General features: G+C 44.0%; 1 non-coding gene across 1 annotated transcript; it reads left to right on the top strand.

Moving 5' to 3' along the window:
* Positions 1 to 1,854: 1,854 nt before the first annotated feature.
* Positions 1,855 to 1,927, top strand: TRNAF-GAA (transfer RNA phenylalanine (anticodon GAA)). Its single transcript has one exon. It is a non-coding gene; the product is annotated as a tRNA-Phe (tRNA).
* Positions 1,928 to 22,208: the final 20,281 nt, after the last annotated feature.

Raw genomic sequence — 22,208 nt, 5'->3', positions numbered from 1 at the left:
CTCTCTCTCTCTCTCTCTCACACACACACACACACACACACACACACACACACGAACGCACATATAAACAAACAAACAAAAACAACTGCTTCAATATTACACACACACACACACACACACACACACACACACACACACACACACACAGCACCCGGGGCCTCAGCTATGAAAACAACGCCGGGGGAAAAAAAGAACGTCAATAACCTGTTAACAGGACCAAAACAATTTGTGCGATTGTTGAGGAATATTACTGCTACAACACCACAAGCAATGGAACGATTGTGTGTGTGTGTGTGTGTGTGTGTGTGTGTGTAAAAGCTTCCCCTAGGATTACGAGTCAAACGGATACTATGAGAAAGATTTTTTTTCCGGGGGGGGAGGGGAATTGGATGGGAAAAGGGATTGGAGTGTGTGGGAGGCAGGAGGGAGGAAGGGAGGTATGTGTGAAGGAGGAGGGAGGAAGGAGGGGAGGGAGGAGGGAGGGAGGTGTAAGCAAGGGAAGGAGGAATACTGAGGAAGGAAGGAACTGAGGAAAACTTTACGTAACAAAGATGAATACATGAGTAATGAGGGAAGAATAAAGACAAGCGAAAGACATCAGGAAGAAGGACTGAAGGAAAAGTATGAGCGAGAGAGAGAGAGAGAGAGAGAGAGAGAGAGAGGAGGGGGTAGGGGTAAAGCAGGAAGGAGAGGGGCTGGAGGATTGAAGTAAAGGACAGAAGCAGAAAAAAGGTAGGAGGGGTAATGAAAGGGTGAAGGCAAGGAAGAAACTGAGTGTAAGGAAGACAGCGTGAATTATCAGAAGGGAGGGGAGTGAGAAAGTGGGTGTGGCAGGCGTATATCGCAGTGGACGAGAGTAAAGGTTATGGAAAGGAAAGGAAGCTAATGAATGCAAGGAAAAAAATGAGAACAGCAGAAGAGAGGGGAAATGGAGGAAGTGAGAAGCACAGGATGAGAATGGAGGACAAATAGCATGATGACGACAACGTGAACTGATGTGGGAGAGGACGAGTAAAACGGTGGATAATAGGGAATGAATAAGAGTGGAAATATTGAGTGGAGCAGAAGAAAGGAATGTGTAAGGGAAAGACAGGGGAGATGGGTGGGTGGGTGGGTGAGTGAGACTGGTTGAGTGTGAGTGGCTAAAAGAATGAGTGGGTAAAACTGGGGTATGAGAAGTGCAAGAAAGTGAAGATACTGGGTTGGAATCAATGAAATGGAGTGAAGGGAAGGTACCGTGAATGATGTGGGCCAGGGAGAGTTAGGGAGGAGGGAGGCAGGTGTGTCAGAGATTGGTGAAAGTGGATGTAATGAGGAAGAAAGGTAGCAGGTGGGCGTAAGGAAGCGAATGGGCAGGTGTGAGGGAGTGGGAAAGAGTGGACGCCCTAGGTGAGAGAGGAGGAAACTAAGTGGGGGAAAGACAACGTGAATAAGAGAGGGGGGGTGAGTGAAAGAGTGGGTTGGATTCTAGTATGAGAGAATGATAAAGAGTGCAGATAATGGTTGCGACGAGAGAAAAGGAAGTGTAGGTTCAGGTACATGAAACAGATATATACCAGTAGTCGTAAGAGTTAGGGATGGCGATGCTTTTCCCCTAATGTATGACAAATTGAATACCACCGTCTGGCAATACGAAGAATATAATATAAATGCCGTCCTTGGGCTGAAGGTGTTAAAGATGAAAGATGATTAGCACTCTTATCATCGAGACAATTCAAATATTATATTCCAGCAACACCAGATTATTTTATTCAGATATGAGCAAGTCATGGGAGCCTGAGTGTTAACAGTGGTATCATTAACCTTATTAGGGTAGGAGCAACGCTAGTATTCTGTTCTAGATAAAGAAACGTAGCCTAGATAGCTCAGCTGGGAGAGCGTTAGACTGAAGATCTAAAGGTCCCCGGTTCGATCCCGGGTCTGGGCAGTATAATGTTTTGTTGGTGGACTAAGACGAAGTCATGCTAAAGGTTATTTGCTTCGAACACGTCACAGGCCAAGTGGCGGATGGAATTGTTCTCCAGCACATGATTTATTTGAATCAAGTAATGCTACCAGAGTGGTATGGCAGTCACTTACCATTCACTGATCTGGATTACTATAACCTAGATTCCGGCCCCTACACCATGAATGGGGTAATACTAATATACAATAATAATAATAATAATAATAATAATAATAATTATTATTATTATTATTATTATTATTTTAAAGGACGTACAACAAAGAAAAAACTGACCATGACTAGGAGGGAGAAGTGCGGAAGGCAAGACGAGAGGGTTGACTGTCGGAGGTATTAGGGATGGAAACATAGTTTATGGAAAGGGAGGGAGAAGAAGGGAAGACGAGGACAGGAAGGACGGGTGAAGAGATTGAAGGACGGCAGAGAAGTAAAGTGACGATAGGAGGATGGAAGAGAGGGGGAGATGAAAAGAAAGGGAAGATGACGAAAAGACGAAAAGCTATAGGGAAAGCAGAAGATACGAACGAGTACAAAACAATAAAGAGGAAAACAAAAATGAACAAGACAACTGATCCTGCCAAGGCAGTTTGCTGCACTCGACAATGACTGTGTTATTTATTACTCGTATATGAGTGCACCGACAGAAAATATACAGCAACAGATCAGAAGGACGACAGGAAAAATAAGGGAAGGAGTAAGGGAGTACAAAGGAGTACAAAGAAAAGCAAACAGCAACAGACCTGTTGGTCCTTTCGTGGCTGTTTGGTAAAGGGAAGGTTATAACTAACAAAAAACTATTCCAACAGTTAATGTCAAGGATCGAAAAGCTGGAAGAGGAAAGAGGGTAGGGTAAGAAGTTAGGGACAGGGGAATGGGGTGAAGAGGAAATGGTGAGGTCAGAATACTGGAAAACTGAGACTTAGAATATAATTATTATAGGCGTCGAAGAGAGGATGGCAAGGGTGTGAAGGGGAAGGGAGCCTAGAGTGTAAGGGTAGAGTGGCTGGGAGAGAGGGAGGAAAATCAGTGTGTGAAAAGGTGAGAGGTAGGGAGGTAAGAGTGAGAAGGTGAATATATACAAGGAGGAAAGGCAGACACACAAAGGAATACAAATACAAAAGAATACAAAGGAAAGAAACAGCAACTGACCGTATGATCCCCTCTAGGCTGCTTGTTACAGAGTAGACTATGACTACGAGATCTACGTCTACAGGCTAAAGGATAATGATAGTAAAGCAAGAGGCCCCCCTCCCCACGGCTCCAAGCCCTCCAGTTAAAACTGGCAAGAAAAGTAAGAAGGACCGCTATGAAGCATGGAAAAACTGACATGGAAATTTCACGGGAAAGACTGAAAAGGAAAAGTTACGTTCTATAATACTTTATCTAAAAGCTACCAGTAAGATAAAGTAATACAGTAAAATGAATAATCAAATAAATAAAGAAATAAGGCATGAAATTATGTACCGATACAGTGAGTTAACGGGGCGTCTGTAGACACAGTGTGGATGTTCAGGGGATAAAGGTACGGGACTCCATCACACGAAGCCCTAGAGAAACACAAAATCCCGACACAAGCGATAGCCAACACCTTCACACTGAGCACTGTAAACACATTGCATAGACTGGGGATAATATCTGAACTTTCCGGCTCGTTGTTAGTGTTAAACAGGTCTAAATTACACTCTGTGCAAAATACTCCTTTTGTAGTGTCAATACCACTACCAGAAAATGTTGTCAAAGTCGACTTTTCCACAACAATTGCTGCATACCAAACTTTTCAATGACTACATAAACACTTTTCTTGATGAGTATTGTGTCACTATCCCCACCTTCAACCACTTCATCGCCTTCAAAGAATATTCTTTTCCTTTTCTTTGCACTTGAGACATGCACTGTAGCAACAGGTGTTGTGGTTGAGGGTCCAGGGTGAGGGGAGATGACAGAGAAGGACGGGTTGTGACAAGCTGACCGGCTGATTCCGCTTCCTCTCTTTCTTGCCGCCTACGTTTCTTACTCTCCTCCATTATTTCTCTTCTGTCCTTACACCTCTTGCGTCTCATAAGCATCTTCTTGGACTGACGAGGCATGATGGTTGCAAAAATGTCACAGTACGACTGGAGTGGCAAATTAGAGCAAAATAATACTGCCAGTAATCAAACATTACACGCTTCACAGTGCCTCAGGCGGGACTAGGGACGCCGAGTACAGAAGTAGGCCAAGGCCTTCACATTCAAACGTGAGCTAAAAGTTCCATATGTCACCAGGAAACAAAAGTAAACCTGAAAATTAACTAAAGAATAAAGAAAACAACTGAGAGAGTAAATGTTTCTGTCTTTGTTGACATTGCCAAACTCGCCCACATGGGTGTGTAGCTCTTTAAATATACGCCGGGATATTTAAATTTGGCGACGCAAAGCAATTTTTCTTCCGCCAAACGATACCCGAGAGATGGTACATGATTGTGGCGCGGTTTTCTATTTTTTCATATTTTTTCGATTTTTTCGAGTTTTTTGTGAACCTGCTCCCTTAAGGTAGGCTGCAGTCGCTCAGTCCCCAGCTCCGTTCATTCCACAGTGACAAGGAACTTTACCATGCAGGACAAGTACACAAATTACCTCCTGAAGCAGTGACCCCTGGTACAGTGTTCCACAGTCCATCACAGGTCAAAAGTAGTAGTGACCGTTAACTCAGGGCTATCTGTGCAGGTCCTAGTCTGTGTTTATAATACTGTATTTCTATCTATCTATCTATCTATTGCCAGACGCCTCAATCCCATTTGGGGTGGCCACAAACAAATCGCCTCCAAGTCGCCCTGTCCCCCGTCATTTCACTGCCCTGCTCCCAACTCACACACCCCTCTCTTATATACCTCTCCACCCCATCCCTCCATCTCATCCTCGGCCTCCCCCTCCCTCTTCCCCCCTCCACCTCACTCACATACACTCTCTTCGTCAGTCTTTCACCCTCCATCCTCTCCACATGGCCAAACCACCTCAGTGTGTTCCTCATAACGCTTCCTATCACATCCACATCAACACCACAACGCTCCTTTATATCCTCATTCGTCAGCCTGTCTCTCCATGTGACTCCACAGGCTCCTCTTAAATAACTCATTTCCACTGCTCTCACTCTTGACTTGTGTCCTTCCAACAACGTCCAAGCTTCACTTCCGTACGTTAGAGTTGGTATCACAATACTGTCATGTAGTAACTTTTTCACTTCCACGCTCACTTCCCTGTTTCTTATCTCTGCTTTCAAAGAACCAGCAACCTTTCTTCCCTGCTTCACCCTCCAAACCTCCATCCTTACTCATCACATTACCCAAGTACTTAAACGTACTCACATTTTCCAATTCCTCACCATCCAACCTCGCTGTACATTCACTGACTTCACCTCTCTCAAAGACCATCACTTTACTCTTCCCTACATTCACCTTTAGATTCCGTTTCTTACACACTCTCCCAAACTCATCCACCAAGCCTTGCAGCTCCCCTTCTCTTCACTCAACAACACAGTATCATCTGCAAACAACAGTACAGGGAGTTTCCAAACACTATCCCCTCTCACCAGGGCCACTCCAACATCCACTACCCTACCTTGTACCTCTTTTATTACCCCATCCATGTACAGATTGAACAACCATGGAGACATGACACATCCCTGTTTCAACCCAACTTTCAAAGAGAAAAATTCACTTAGTTCACCATCCACACGAACTGCAGCCTTCGCACCATCGTACATACTCTTCACAGCATTCAACAACCCATCTACTCCATATATTCTTAACACTTTCCACAATCCTTGTCTATCCACCCTGTCATATGCTTTCTCCAAATCCATGAAAGCCGCAGACAACTTCTTTCCCTTCTCTAGAAACTTTTCCACTAAAGATCTAAGAACGAATATCTGATCTACACAACCTCTTCCCTTCCTAAAGCCTCCCTGTTCTTCTCCAACTAATTTCTCTGTTCTTTCTCTAACTCTGTCAATAAGTATCCTACCATACACTTTTCCTATTATACTAAGAAGACAAATGCCCCTATGATTACCACACACTTCTTTTTCCCCTTTGTATTTGCATTTAATAAATCGACAAATATATACTGACATAACGCGATACTATGCACGGATACGTTAAGTTTACGGGGTGTGTTGTAGACAGGAGGGGAATGAACTTACGCGTAGCTGGGAAAAGTAAGACATTCGGATAGAAACAGAGTCAGCTGAGGATTCTCGTGCAAGTACTTGTCTTTTTTTTTGTTTTTAAATGTCTTAACTGAGATACTGTTCACGGTATCTGAGGGTAACCTGTTCCAGATATTTACAACTCCATTGAAGAAGAAGTATTTTGCTTCACGGGATTGGAAACGCTTTCCCATTATTTTGCAGCCATTATTACTGGTTTGACTCGAGGAGGGTGGGGTAAGAGTGAGAGAAGGTTATTGGGTGGGTGGTAGGGGGGCCAGACTGTGAGAAAGAGATTGTATATGAGGAAAGGCAGACACTTAGATGGCCGGGGAGAAAGAGAAGGAGAGGGTAGAGGGAGATGGGGGAGAAGGTGATGTTGAGATGAGAGAAGAGGGAAGGATTACCAGAGGGAAAGCGAGAAGACTTGAAAGGATATCACTCAGTGGATGTGAGGATAGAAAAAAAAAAGAGGGAAAAAAGAGAAAGAGGGAAACAGAGAGGAGTGAAGGAGGGTTGATAGAGGGAGAGTGGTGGAGAAAGAAAACAAACGAGGAAGTGAAAAGGAAAGACAGGAGACACTGACAGGACCATACTTTATATTAGTAGATTGATAAAACAGAAAAACGACGAAGGAAAACAGAAAATGGACGAAACAGTAGGAGAGTGGACGATGAAAACGAAGAGGGGAGATAGAAAGAGGAAAGATAAGGAAAATATAAACGAACGGGATAAGGGAAAATTTAAGATCGAAAGGATGGTATTAAATAAAGGGAAAACTGAAGCGAAAACAAGAAATGGCGAGAGGGGAGAGAGAGGAAGACGAAAATGTAAGGAATGAATGTGGAAAGACTGTAAGGGAAGAGAACAGAAACTGAGGAAAGACGGAATGAGAGAGAGAAGAGAGAGGGTGAAGGAATGGAGAGAAAAAGAAATAGAAGCGGTGTTAAGTGAGAGAGATGCAATGTGGGAGTCTCAAAGAAATATGGAAATGCAATACAAAGAAAAGACACATGGAGACACAGAGATGGAAAATAAGAAAACTGGGGGAGGAAAAGTAACGCAGAGGATGGTGTTGGGAGAGAGAGAATGGAGAAGAGGACAAGCCTACACTGGAATGGTGTTTGTGAAGACTGAAAGAAGGCAGGGAAGAATGACGGAAAGAAAAAGGAGGTTATCTGGAAAAAGAGAAAGAAGGGAGGAAGGTAGAAGAGAGGAGGTGAGGAATGAGAGAAAAGTATAAAGAGGGAGGGAAGTTAAGGAAAGGAAAGGAGAGACCAAAGGGCGAGAAAGGGATGAGAGAACAGAAGGGGATGGAGTAGTAAAGAAAAAGAGAGAGAGAGGGAGAGGAAGGAAGAGGGAAGACAAGGGAGAGAAAGGGATGGAGGGAAGTATAGGACTGATATGGGAATGAATGGGGCCATAGGAGACTGGAGGGAGATTTAGCGGTGAAAGACGGAGGAGGGTAAAATGGAGGGAAGGATGACGGGGGAGAAGCAGGGAAGAAGATGCAGGACAGGGTGCCATGGTACTAAGCTAAGAAAGTTAGAGGGAGGGATGATGGCAGGGATGGAGGAGAGGCAGAGAGAGGGAGGGAGGGTAGGTGGATAGGCAGAGGGAGGGAGAGGGGGAAGGAGGAGAGACAGAGGGAAGGAGTGAAGGAGGGAGGCGAGGCATCGGGAGGGAGGATGTAAGAGTAAAGAAATCATTACGGGGAATGGAAACTGTGTGTGTGTGTGTGTGTGTGTGTGTGTGTGTGTGTGTGTGTGTAAAAGCTTCCGCTATTGTTACAGGTGAAACGGATATATGAGAGGATTTTTTTTTTTTTTTTTTTGGGGGGGGGGAGTTGGGGGTACAAAGGAGGAGAGAGAGGTGTGTGGTAGTCAGGAGGGACGGAGGTGAGTGAAAGGCAGGAGGGACCGAGATATGTGGGAGGGAGGTATGTGTCAAGAAGGGAGGTGAGAGAGAGAGAGAGAGAGAGAGAGAGAGAGAGAGAGAGAGAGAGAGAGAGATGAGAAAAAATGGAAACTTTAAGAGTCAGGCGAGCATAAGTGAAGGTGAAGAAAACAAAGGCAAAAGAGATATGACAGATGAGAGAATAACAAATGAAGAGAATGAACGTGAGAGGGTGATGAGAAAATAAGTAGACGAGATAAGGGATGAGAAAGAACAGAAGAGGAGATCGAGAATGACAAGAGAGCAGGATGAAAGAAGGCAGAGGGAAAAAAAAAAGAACAAGGGGAGATAAGAGATGAAAGAGAATACGAGAGGAGAATGAGTGAATGACAGGAGGGTGCAGTGAGAGAAGGTGGAGAGAAAATGTGGCAGAGGAGACAAGGGATGGAACGGAACAGGGAAAGCAAAAAGAGAGAGTAGAGGCAGATGAGGGAAGTAATGGGAGGGGGAGAGGCGAGAGAGGACAGGCAGGAGGGCTGAACATGGGTAAGGCACGAGAGGTGAGTGTGGGTAAGGCAAAGGAGATGGGAGAGGAAAATATAGAGTGAGGCAGGATGATGTGAGAGGGGGTGAGGTGTGGGTAAAACTGAGGGACGAGAAGATGGGAGGAGAAAAAGGGTGAGGTGAGGGAAGGAGAAGAGGGATGAACTGTGGGGAGGAAGAAGGGGCAAGAGGAGAGGAGAGGAGAGGAGAGGAGAGGAGAGGGGCGAGATGCAGGAGGGGTGCGGGAGGGTGGGGGATAGTAATCGGGTGACAGAGGGGATAAAATATGAGGTGAGATATAGTTCGAACGAGGGAGACAAAGGAAAGGAAGGGGGGGGGAGGCGAGACGGATAAAAATGAGGGAGATATGGGGGAAAGAAGGGGTAAAGGAGGGACGAGGGAGGCACGGGAGGTGAGGCAAGAGAGTTGGAAGGGTGAGACAGGGGGAGCGTGACACAGATACACAGAAAGAAAAATACCGGAAGAGATACGCAGAGACAGAACGAGTAGTAAGGTGAGGGGGAGAGGTAGATGGGATGGAAATGGGGAAAGAGGGATGATGGGGGGAGAGGAAGAGGGGAGTGAGAGGAAGGAGTGATTGGGAGACGCAACGGAGGTGAGGAGGAGAGAGAAGTACGTTGAGACGGTGCGGCAACTGGGATGAAGTAGGAGAGAGATGAAGCAGAGAAAAATAGGAGAGGTTAGGTTGGGCAGAGGAGGGTTGAGTCAGGAGGGCAGGACAGGAGGGCTGAGGCAGGAGGGTGGGAAAGGAGGGCTAAGGCGGGAGGGTGGGAGGGTAGGATTGAGGCAGGAGGGCGGGAGAGGAGGCCTGAAGCAGAAGGGCGGGAGAGGAGGGTTGAGGCAGGAGGGTGGGAGAGGAGGGCTGAGGCAGGAGGGTGGGAGGGGAGGGTGGAGGTAGGAGGGTGGGAGAGGAGGGCTGAGGCAGGAGGGTGGGAGAGGAAGGTGGGGGAAGAAGGAGGGGTAAAAGAAGGGGGCAGGGGGAGAGACTGGAGGAGCGTGATATGGGATGGAGGAAGAAAAAAAGAAGGAAGGTAAAGAAAAAGGGAAGACGTAAGCAGGATGGGAAAGGCAGGAGGGTGAGGAAGAGGCAGTGCATGGGGGTTGCCAGGCAGCAGAGGTGGGTGAGGGGAGAAGGGAAGAGGGTGAGGGTCAGGCTGGCTGGATGGATGGAGTGGTAAAAATGCATTAACCCGCCAACGATTGGTTTTATATTGGATAACAGACTATGAATCCTGCCCAGGCTAAATTGAGCACAACGGGTCTGAGTGGTTCAGCTGGGGAGTGGGAGTATGGGAGTGTGTGGGCATGATATAGTAGGAATGTGTGGGTGTAGGAAATGGGTGTACGGGAAAATGGTGTGTGTGAAAGAGGTGTGTGGGAAAATACGGTGTAAGGGAAAATGGGGGTGTAAGGGTGTGAGGGAGTGGGGTGTATATTGCTGAGGGTAGAGGTATAAGAGATTGGGGAGTGGGGGAGCAGGAGTGAGAGGGAGTGAGGATGTTGGAAAGTGAAGGGAGGAGTACTGAAGTGAGGGATATGAGAATTTGATGGGTGGCTGACTACGGGTTTGGGGAATGGGGAAGTGGAGGTGTGAAGGTGGGGATGGGAGTTACTGAGTTGAGGATGTGGGAAATGGGAATGTGGGGGGTGGGAATGTGAGGATACCGGGAGTGGGGGTGTGAGGTTGTAGGGACTGGGGATGTAACTAGTGGAGGTGTACGGAGTAGGGATGTGGGATGTAGGAAATGAGGGTTGGGGATGTGGGGAGGATGGAGTGGGGTTCTGGATAGTTGGAAGCTGGAATGTTGGTAAGTTGAGAAATGAATGCTAGAGGGGAGGGGAGGAGTGAGGGAACGGGAGGCAATGGCGACAGGGTGGGGAAAGAGGAAAATGAGTGTAAGAAAGAGTGAATGACTGGTGGGGAGGTACTGTACAATGGCACAAAGGAAAGTAAACACCAACAGACCTAATGGTCCTTTCGAGGTTGCTTCTTACAGAGAAAACTGTCACTATGATATCTGATTCTATAAGCCGAAGGTGAGGATAGTAAAGCAATAGTGAGAATGTGGGAGAGGCAGCCGTATAAAAGAGTAGAAAACAGTAAAGGCAATGGAAACAAAAGGAAGATTCGGAATGCACAGGAGAAAGTGGGAACAGCATAAGTGTGAGGATATGGAAGAGTGTGGAAGCATATACTGAGAAGGAAGGAAGATGAGCAGAAGGAAGACAGCGTGAAAGATGTGGGAGAGGGAAAGTAAAAAAGAAAAAAAAAAAAGGGGGGCAATGGGGAGTGAAAAAATACTGAATGATGTATGCGAATGGGAAGAACAGGGGAGACTTAAATAACGGAGGAAATGGGTGGGTGGCTGGGTGAGACTGGATGAGTGAGAGTCGCCAGGAGAATGAGTGGGTAAGACTGGGGTAAAAGATGCAAGGAAGGGAAGGTACTCGTATTGGGCGGGAATGAAGGAAATAAAAGTGAAAGAATGGCACTATGATGCGGGGCAGGGAGAGTTAGGGATGGGGATGGCAGGTGTGTGAAGGATTGGGTGAAAAGTGGAAGTAATGGGAGTGAAAAGAAGAAACTGGGTGTAAGGAAGAGAACGGGCAAGTGTGTGAGAGGGTGGAGGAAGTGGGGTAGAGTGGAGGGAGTGGGGGGGATTGAAGGCAATGGGTTATCAAGGTGGACACTAAGTGGAACGATGACATGGTGAATACCTTGAAGGCGGGGGGAGTGAGGGTGAAGCTGTAGAGATTGTACTATTAGGGAATGGTAAAGACTGGAGACATTGATTGAGGCCGGAGGAGGAGCGAGTGTAAGGAGGCAACAATGAGAATTATGGACTAGGTGAGGTGAGAGAATGAGTGAGAGACTGTAAGAATATGAGTGTCTAAGGCAGTGAGAAAGTGGATGAATATGTGTGTGAGAGAGTGGAAGAAAATGGAAACAATGTGTTAAAAAGATGGATTTTCAGCATAAGAAAGGCGGCATGAGTGATGTGGGGGGTGGGGGAGCGAATAAGAGAGTGGGAGCTAGAAAACAGAAGACAGCAAAGATACTGGCTGGGAGAGAAGAAATGTAGGAAACAGTGTGAACGACGAGGGAGGTGAGGTGGGTGAGTGACAAACAGCGTATGATAGTGGAGTGTAAGGGAATATATAGGAGTGAAGGCATTAAGGGGGCATGAGGAGTAGGAGAAAAGGGAGCTTAAGAAACACAGAGTAGACGATGGCAGGGAGGGGAATAGGGGAGTGAGCGAGTAGGTGAGAGGTGAGTGGCAGTGAGTATGAAGTGGAGCAGAAATGGAAGTGAATGTGTTATGGAGTACCAGAGTGGAATTAACCACTTAATAACGATGGCTCCGTTTTAAGCGGAATACAGTCTTCTGATAGTGAAAATAATGTGCAATACTGTATATGTGTTATATATATATATATATATATATATATATATATATATATATATGGTATACACACACACACACACACACATATATATATATATATATATATATATATATATATATATATATATATATATATATATATATATATATAAGCCTCTAACTTCCTTCACTGCGGGAGATCATCTTGTAAGATGAATGTAACTGTCTGGTGACTGCGTGAATAAAATATATAAGGCACTTACCGTACTGATGGGGTTAATGGAAATTTTCTCGCACTCTGAAAAATCGTCTGATGTTAGTAATAGTAAAATAAGTGACATAATCGTAAAGAATGGGGATAAATATATTAGCTGGTGGAACTGGTTACCAAAGGGTTGACAGGCATGTCCGTGGAAGGATGGATGGTGTGTGTTGCACTGTGATCAAAATGGACGAGGAACAGGTAGAAACCAGAGTTTCGAAGTGAGTGAAATACAGACAGGAAATTAATGCTAATATCTGTGTTGATATGTGTTTAGGGAGTCGGTGTGGGTGTGGGAATGGGTGTGGGAGTAGAACAGGGTGTAAGAATAGGTGAGAGAATGAAATTGGGTGTTGATGAGGAGTGGCTGAGTGAATGGGAAAGCAAGGAGTGTGCCGAGAATGGAAATAAGACAACTGGGTGGGGATAAGATGAGTGGATGAGGAAGTGGCTGCGCCTGAAGGTATGACAAGAGGAATAAAAGTGAAAACAGGAATGGAAAAGGTTTTCCAGCGTGGACAAGGAGTGAGTGGAAAACGGACAGAATGTGAGCTGGGATTGGGTAAGGATTAAAGAATGAGTAGGCGAGGGTGTGGATGCGACTCAAATAATGGCTGTGGGTAGAGAAATGGAATAACAGAAATGGCTTACGGGTGAGGATGAGCGTGAAAAATGAACTGAAAAGATGGAATTAACAATGCGCAGATAAATGAATGGGCAGCTGACTGAGAATGGGAAGGAAAGGGGAAAGGAGTAAATTAGAGGGGAGTTTATTGATGAGAACAAAAGTGGGAACAGGAAATGATAAGGACTGTAAGTGTGGGTGAGGAGTAAAGGAGATGGGTTGCGACAACAGATAAGTGCAAGATAACTGACAGTGGGGAGTGATGAGAGGAGTGAGTGAGTATGAATGTAAAGAGTTAGTGGGTGAATTTATTAACGAAGAATAAAAGCGAGTATAGGAACTGAAACTGTGGGTGACGTGTGTCTGGTGCTAAGTGACAATGATGGGATGAGAGGAGAGAAATGAGTAAGGCTGTACTGAGTTTCAGGTAATTAATACTAGTGAGGAAGGAAAGCAGAGACGGGAACTGATAAACACTGAGTGTCAGTGAGTAATGAATGGAATGCCAACTGGTAAAATTAGATAAAAGAGACGGGGCAGCAGACCGTGAATGGTTGGAAGAGATAGGAGGAGTGTCAGTAATAACGTATGGGAGTGGGTGGGGAGTGTGTTGATGAGGTGTGAATGCAGGAGCTGATGACGAGATAACTACCCTAACACTCTCATTCCTATCTGTCAGTCCACATCCCTCCCCCCCCCCCTCTCTCTCTCTCTCACACACACACACACACACACACACACACACACACACACCAAACCCTACTCTTTTATCTCCTATCGAAACATCAGACTTATTCCCTCTCCCCTCCCACGCCCTCACCCTCACCATCCCCTCCCACATCCCCCTCCCTCCCCGCATCAAGTCCAACTCCATCATCACTATGTAAACAAGCGACCAGTTTAATCATCAAAATAAACGGCAAAATAATTATGCACGTCCCTGCCCCTCATCCCCCCGAAAAAAATCACTGCGACAAATTATCAAACTACACCACCATGATAATATACTATGTAGTGAACCTTTTGCAGAGACGACTCTATTTCTAAAACGAAAACGTAGCTGAGTCTGATGTGGTGAAAGAAATATAGTTATACATTTAAAATTTGAGGAAGTTGATAAAAATCACTCCTCTGTGGCACATACAAAAACGAATCTACTTGGATGCATTAAAGATATATAAACTGGAAATCACGTGACACAATTACCACCAATAAATGACGTAGTTGATAACAATTTTGGTACTGACAGAACAATTTCTTCAGCGAAAGATTTCTTATAGTGAAGGGCTTAATGGAGGCTGTATCTGCCTCCTTCAGTTCAAAACGTCTATCCTTAGCTGAATAAAGCCATCTGAATGCACCAAAAATGTAATGATATATACGTCGCCGTAGTAAGGAGGTCAACCCTTCAAACCAAGGACGTGACATACAAATTATTTTCTGGTTAACGCCACACAATGCTGGAGACGGACGCCTTCACGTGGTGCCACCAATATTGTGGCGTAGTTCCACTGCCTAGTTATACAATCTTCCCTCAACTCCCTGCCTGTCCCCAAAAGCATGATGGTGGACTACAGGGAGAGGGCCACTTCAACCTGCAGTCCGGTGGTTTTACGGTCAGATGAGCTTGGGTCCTCACCAACAACCCCAGATGATTGCATTCAGATAAAGCAAGATGACCTGGAGATGAAAGGGTTAGATATACGGAATGTGACCTGTATTACACACACACACACACACACACACACACACACACACACACACACACACACACACAGAGGCAGGCAATTTTGGCATCCATCACAAATATGAACTCGAAAATGAGTGAAGGCATTTTCATATAAGGGATAATTAAAATTTTAGACGGAGAGTAACGATCATCGGGGAGATCTCCTTCGCAAAATATTTCGCATAAACTAGACGCAACCATCATGACCTTTCTTCGCACCTAAGGATGGAGTGAACTAGAAATGATACATATGAAAGGAGAAAGTAGGACACTGAGAACTATCAGCAGCATACACAATGAAGTGGGCCAGACACTCATTCACACACTATTCAAGCCTCAGGAATCCTGGCTCCACCGCACACGCCTGAACTAACTGCACTTTTGTTTTTCAACAAATTCGCATCAAATACAACAGTACATACTCAATACGTTGATATGAAAAAAAAAAGTCCAGGAAATATATTACACACGGCATAAATAAAGCACAACGAATGATGGGCACAGTAATACTGTAAATGCGCTTTGCCTCATAGATTAATTATATACAAAACGGGTTTTAAAAATGTTATTCCTGCCACCACCAGAAGCTTTTATTCAACTTAAAATTGACCTCTTGTAGTGAAGGGGTTAATACGGTAATAGCATTTTCTACCTCCTCCAATTTAAGAAGTCTCTCCATAGCTGAATACAATCGTCTGGTGGTGGCAATAATAGAGCATATCCGGCAAAACAGGACATGGGAGTGAAGTAGTTTAACACAGTACAAATTTACCTGACATTATTAAAAGTAACTATTAATTAAACATAGTACCTTAAACCCACGAATTCCATGATGGATTTTTATTATTCTTCCATCTTCTGGCGACTGAATTTAGCCTGGAAGAGATTTTTTTGAACAGGTGGGGTTAGACTCTTCCTGTGCTACACTTAATTAATACAAACTCCACTATCACCACCAGAACTCCAGGAGGTAAAACTATCCGAAACATAATAGAAAAAAACACATGAAAAAACACAAGAACACAACAAACCAGACATTCCCGTTTCAGAGGAAAAGAAGTTAATATTGATAAAACTGAAAAAAAAAAAAAATGCACTTCGCAAAAAATCATATATAGTATACACTATTAGTACTGGAATAAACTGCAAGGCATTAGCAAGCGTCCCCCTCCACCCATCTTCCCCTTCCCTCCCTTTCTCTCTCCCCATATATTTCCCTTTTCCACCCTCTCCTCTTACACCATCTTCCCATACTCTTCCCTTACTTCCTTCCCTTTATTCCTCTTCCTTCTTTCTCCCACCATCCTATTCCTTTTCTACCTATCCCTCTCCTCCCTTTCTTCTTATAAGTTTTTCCTTCCCCATTCTCTCTCCCTTTGTTTCCCCTTCCTCTCCCTTTTCCAACATTTTCCCCCTGTCCCAGTCTTCTTAGCTCCCTTCCCCCTCCTTTCCTCAATCACCCTCTCCCTGTTATTTCCCCCTCTTCCCTTACCTGTACTGCCAGTCTCCCCCCTTCCCTACCGTCCTCTGTCTCCTTTCTCCAAGTTTCCTACCTCTCCCCTTACTGTCTCCTCCTATTTTTTTTCTCTCTTTCCTAACCCTCTTCCCCTCCACTCTCTGTACCCCAACCTTCTCCCCAACCAGGTAATGAAGTAATTAGGTTAAGGTGGGGGTGTGGGGGTAGAGGGTGGATCTGCATGATAGTGGCAATTGCATTAAACAAAGGAGAGGGGGATGGGGGGTTAAACTAAAGCCAAAATTTGTGGGGTGGGGCGGGGGTAATACTGAGAGTGAGAGTGTGCGTGTGTGAGAGAGAGAGAGAGAGAGAGAGAGAGAGAGAATAATATATTCATGGTGGTCACGTTACATCGTGAGGACGGAGGGTGGAGATGGAGTGTGGAAAAAAAAAAATGCGCATGCTTAAAAGTGTGAAATATATAAGCCTAATACGTGCGCTTTATATATATATATATATATATATATATATATATATATATATATATATATATATATATATATATATATATATATGGAGCCTCTGTGGTACAGTGGTAGTGTGGGTTTTCGTACATGGGAGAACGAGGGTTTGCGCCCCGCCAGGGTAATAAACTTTGGGAGCGTTCTTCCGGCCGCATACTGCTTTGGCGGACATAAGGGGTGCTTTGGTTGAACCAGTGTCGCATACTATAAAGTATGCTTGCACCCAGTCGGCTTGCGCGGCCCGATTATAACCTGGTTCACAGACTACATACACATCCAAAGCCACTCCAACACTACAATTACACTTACAAGCACTTCTCACCCTGCATACAATCTCTACCAGACAGCCTAAGCCACTTGGTAGAGATACAAAGGCTGTATCGTCCCCACTTCGGTCGGGATAGGCCGGTCCTGCAGTGGACACTCAAACGGCTGATGATGATGATGATGATGATACTTATACACACTCCGTGTGTGTGTGTGTGTGTGTGTGTGTGTGTGTGTGTGTGTGTGTGTGTGTGTGTGTGGTGGCTTCAAACTTCACTAATGAGGTGGAACGAGAGGGCCAACTCAAACATTTTTATGTGGGCAAAAATAAGATGAAAGGCTGGCTGGCCTTCCTGCTGACTGCCTTGCAGAACTGCCACGGAAAAATATGGCTATAATTTCACACAAAACTTAACGAAGAAATGATTACATGCATATCGGTATAAAATGATGACGACGATTATGAGGATAATGATGATGATGATGATTCTGCTACTGATGATGATAATAATCCTGGTGATAATGATGATAATGATGATGATGACTGGAGGAGGAGGGTATAATGACTGTGAACGGAGGTTATTTATAATGCCTTGGATTACGAAGGGTCTTTCCTAAATACATCTGGCGTTGGCGAACATTAAAAATGACTATGTACTAAAAGCGCTGGTAATTACTAAGCAAAGGATATATTCCTAACATGTACTAGATCAAAACGCGACTCAGACATGTGACCACCAGAAAGAGTATAAAAGGCATGAGGGGAGAGACGTGAAGAAAGATGGGATGGGGGAATGATAATAAAAGGCATGAGGGGAGAGACGTGAAGAAAGATGGGATGGGGGAATGATAATAAAAGGCATGAGGGGAGAGACGTGAAGAAAGATGGGATGGGGGAATGATAATAAAAGGCATGAGGGGAGAGACGTGAAGAAAGATGGGATGGGGGACGATAAAAATGAAGTCAGGGGTAAGAGCCAGATAAGAAGGCCTGAAGAAGGAGGCATAGGTGTACATTACACTTTCTGTTATGGAACAGATAATAAGTAAATTGATGGAAAATGATAATGAAAACTAATGATTATATACTGTTTGAGAGAGAGAGAGAGAGAGAGAGAGAGAGAGAGAGTATAAATGAATGAGACTGAAGTAGTGAGGGTGAGGAGGAGTGTCGGACGTGAGGGTAACAGTGAGGCAGAAAGAGAGCGTGTGTGTGAAAAGAGAGAGACAAAAGTATGAGCGAGGTAGAGCGTGTGCTCATGAAGGTTTATGAGAAAAGTCAGTTTTATGGCTCTTGCTGCACGCCCACACACACGCATTCGTATACACACACGTACAAACACACGTACCCAGTACATACATATGCACACATAAGCATTCATTCATAACTCCCGGTTCACATATCTTTACATGAATTAAATCACTCAGCATTTAACAACCGGACACACACACACACACACACACACACACACACACACACACACACACAATGACACACACACACACACACACACACACACACACACACACACACACACAATGACACACACACACACACACACACACACACACACACACACACACACACACACACACACACACACACACACACAATGACACCGCACGCGAACACAAACACAAACTAACACAAACACACCTGTAAACACACAAACACAAGCCAACTAACAAAAACACGCGGGAAAACATAAACAAACGCATAGCACAAACACAAGTAAACTCAAAAATCAAGAGCAAGATATGAAAAACCTAATGATGTGTTTGTAACTAACTTTGGTACCGAAACGCATCACCCCCTTCTCTCTCTTTCTCTCTCTCTCTCTATGAATTTACCCTTATTCATTCTGCCACTCGCTTTGAATCATTATCATATTTTCATAAACATTTTCTCACTCACACACTCATACTCACTCGCTTACTCATTTTCTCTCACTGGTATTTTTAGTTCTCCTTTCTTCATTCTGTCAGTCTTTTTCACACACTCATTTTCTTCTCCCAAAACTTTCTCAGTTCATCACACGCTCGCTCGCTTGTTCGTTAGTTGGTCGGGTCACTTTGCCTTACTAATACTGTAAGCTTTCTTTTATCAGCTAGTTTATTGCTATTACTATCTTCCTCTTATCACCGGTACAGCACCATGATAACTTTGTCTAATTATTTATTGCTGCTATCAGACCATTTTATTCAGCTTGAGTAGTATTAATTACGGCCTACATTAACGTTTTCACTACTAGGGGGCTCTCCTGAACTGGTGAAACTGTCTGGTGGCAGCAAGGAAATATTACTTACGTCCTCGGGCTGAAAGTTACATTTTTCACTCGTTTACTCACCGTCTTACTCACTCCCTCCCTCACGCTGACTTACTCAGTCCCAATCATTCTGTCTTTCACCCACGGATATTTTGAGTTTCCTTTGTGCCACTCACTTCCAGTCAATATTGCTTTCGTACTCTAACATTAACTCAGTCATTCCTCACTCAAGCTTTCGGTGTCTTACTTTCTCTCGCTGGCAGTTTTGAGATCCCTTCCTTTAATCTGATCTCTACTTTTCATCAGCATCATCTTTCCCACTAAAACATGATGTGGCCGGACTCCAAACACAGGGAGAAAAGTGGAAAAAACTGGATTTATCCTTCTCATCTCCGGGACCACCCCAGGACTGTATTTCAACTAACGCCAGACGATTTTATTCAGCTGAGAATGTGCCATTGGAGGCTGGGAATAAATCTTGTGACATTAATCCTCTCACGATCAGGTCAGACCTAGCAGTCTCGTCGAGCTAATGCCAGACGATTTCATTCAGCTGACAGTGAGTCTTCAACTACTGGGAGTTAAACACAGCGGCCAGTGAAATGAGGCACGCATACACGAATTATTTATGCTTTTGAAATTTTCGGATCTGTCAAAATCATTTCTCAGCACTAACAGTTTCTCCCTCTTTCACTCAGTCATTCACCCTCACTGATATTTTCAAATTGCTATCCTTCGTTCAGTCACTCTAGACCACTTGTTTTCTTGCTTTAATACTGAGTCACTCATTCATCAACTCGCACCCAGTGCAATCACACAAATGTAACTCAGATAATCACTCACTCTAACACCCCTCACTGCCACACATTACTCGGACATCTTCACAACGTAAATCTCTTTTGCCACAACTGCTTTACAATCTTTCACTCATGCACACTGTCCCGCATTCAGCTACTTTCACTTACACGTTAAGTCACACTCATCTTTTCACTCACTCCTTCACGATCACAGTTCTCCTTCATGTTCACTTCATCCTTGAACATTCTCAGGTGTTTATGACTCACATGCAGCTGAATGAATTCGTCTACAGTACTAAAGTTGTTACGATCGTTTAAGTGTACGGCAACAGTTTTAACAATGTCAAGCTCCTACGAGTGACTCTCAAATGAAACATGCCCATTATCAACTGGACTAAAACAATGAAGTTATTCCCATTACGACAGACTTGACGGTAACAATATTAATCATCAATAGGTTTTTGCAACTCAGTTTTAGCTGAATAATATCGTCTAACATTTGCCTCAATACAGTATAATACAAGAGTTGCTTCAGATCATCAGACAGTTAACCCCTATATTAAACTCATCATCCAATTCTCTCTCTCACAATCAGCCACTCTCCCCTCTTTCAAGTTCACCCTCTTCCTCTAGTCATTATTCCCTCGTCCAATTCTTCCAGCGTTGTTATTGTGTTCCTCTTCTTCCTCTTCATCTTACCACACCCCACATTCATTGCTTTTAATTGCTTCTCTCTCGTTCCTTCTCCTTCATTACCTCAGAAGTAGGGGCGGTAAAACACTTCACAATTCTTCTTCAGCCAGTCTTCTCCCTGTCCACCACCTTCAGTCCTTCAAACACACTGTGTTCATGCATCTTAAAAACATTTGTCTTGTGACCTGTAACCTTTGCAGGATCAGCACTAGAATCGAAGTACTTCTTTTCATCCCCACACATGTCTTGTGACCTGTAACCTTTGATGGATATGATAGGCACTAATATCGATGCACTTTTTTTTTTTTATTCCCGCACACGCAGTGCATGTGTCAATTTGTTTTTGAACCGGTTTATTAATTCAGGAAAAAACGCCTCATCCTCGAACCCAGACCCCTGGCCTTGATCTTTGATCAATTTGCACCAACTCTGAATAACTTTCATGACACAAACAATGTACGGTATGTGCCAATTTTTATCCTAATCGGATCAGGCATTGAAGACATACTTTGACTACATACTGACAGCACATACCTTTTTGGCGTATAGATAGATAGATAGATAGACAGATAGATAGATAGACAGACAGATAGATAGACAGACAGACAGATACATACATATATGTATGTATAGAAATATATACCGGTATATATATTGTTACATAACCTATGATTTCATCATCCTTTGTATAATTCTAATGTACAGTATGCTGCATGTTTGATCACGATTCGTCACGTGGCTATCATAGTGACCAGGCTTGCGTGTTCTACCTCACTCCCCCCTTCTCCCCCTTATAGTAGAGTAAGTCGTTCTTTCTGTTGTTCAGAGCAGGAGTGTCAACTCTTCGTCCTCTATGCCTTCATTTGCGCGTCCTTCTTACAAGTTGAATCAAGCTCTGCCGGCCCCGTATATAATGAGCTCAGTCTCTACATTAGTTGCCACTTAGATCTACTCCTCATTCTGTTCACATCTCTGTCCTCCCCTGTACAGTATATTATTATTTTTGTGAGTGCTCAGGAAGTCTCCAGCCATCTACCTGCTGTATAATTTGAGTATAAGTGTTATTACCATTTTTCTTGTACTGTATAGCATAGGGCATTGGTTCGTAAGCCTGGTAAAGTTTTAACTGTCAGCCAGTATTAGTAGTATTTTGTATCTGTAATAATATTATTTCTTGCTTTAACTGAGCATTATCCGGTTTTCTCATTTTATCAGGGCTGACTTAGATAAATTTGCTCTTGCTAAATTCGTGTTAATAGAGGCTATTGCAGTTAACCATATATGTAACCTGTTTTGCCATTACATTATGCCTATGAGTCCTGAATGTTTAGTTGTTAGTTTGTGCATTAAACTTTAACTTGTAATTTTACCTAAGTCTTTTGTTTTGAACCTGGAACTTTACAGGACAGTAGTGATTTTAGTATTCTCACTTGAAGTGTTCATTATCTCTCTCTGTTCCGTAACATAAATTTGGCGACCTCTTATCAGGATATTCAGGATATTATCATAAGGATATTGCTTGATATTTTGTGACTGTGATTTATTCATGATGTCTGCTATTACTACTCTTGATGAAGCCAAAGATTTTTTGTCA

Source organism: Coenobita brevimanus, chromosome 58, assembly GCF_032717465.1.
Source record: "Coenobita brevimanus isolate Jiangsu-jjx chromosome 58, ASM3271746v2, whole genome shotgun sequence".
NCBI classification, from domain to species: Eukaryota; Metazoa; Arthropoda; class Malacostraca; order Decapoda; family Coenobitidae; genus Coenobita; species Coenobita brevimanus.
The sequence above is the reverse complement of the archived record's forward strand: the minus strand, read 5'-3'. Positions and strand labels throughout refer to the sequence as shown.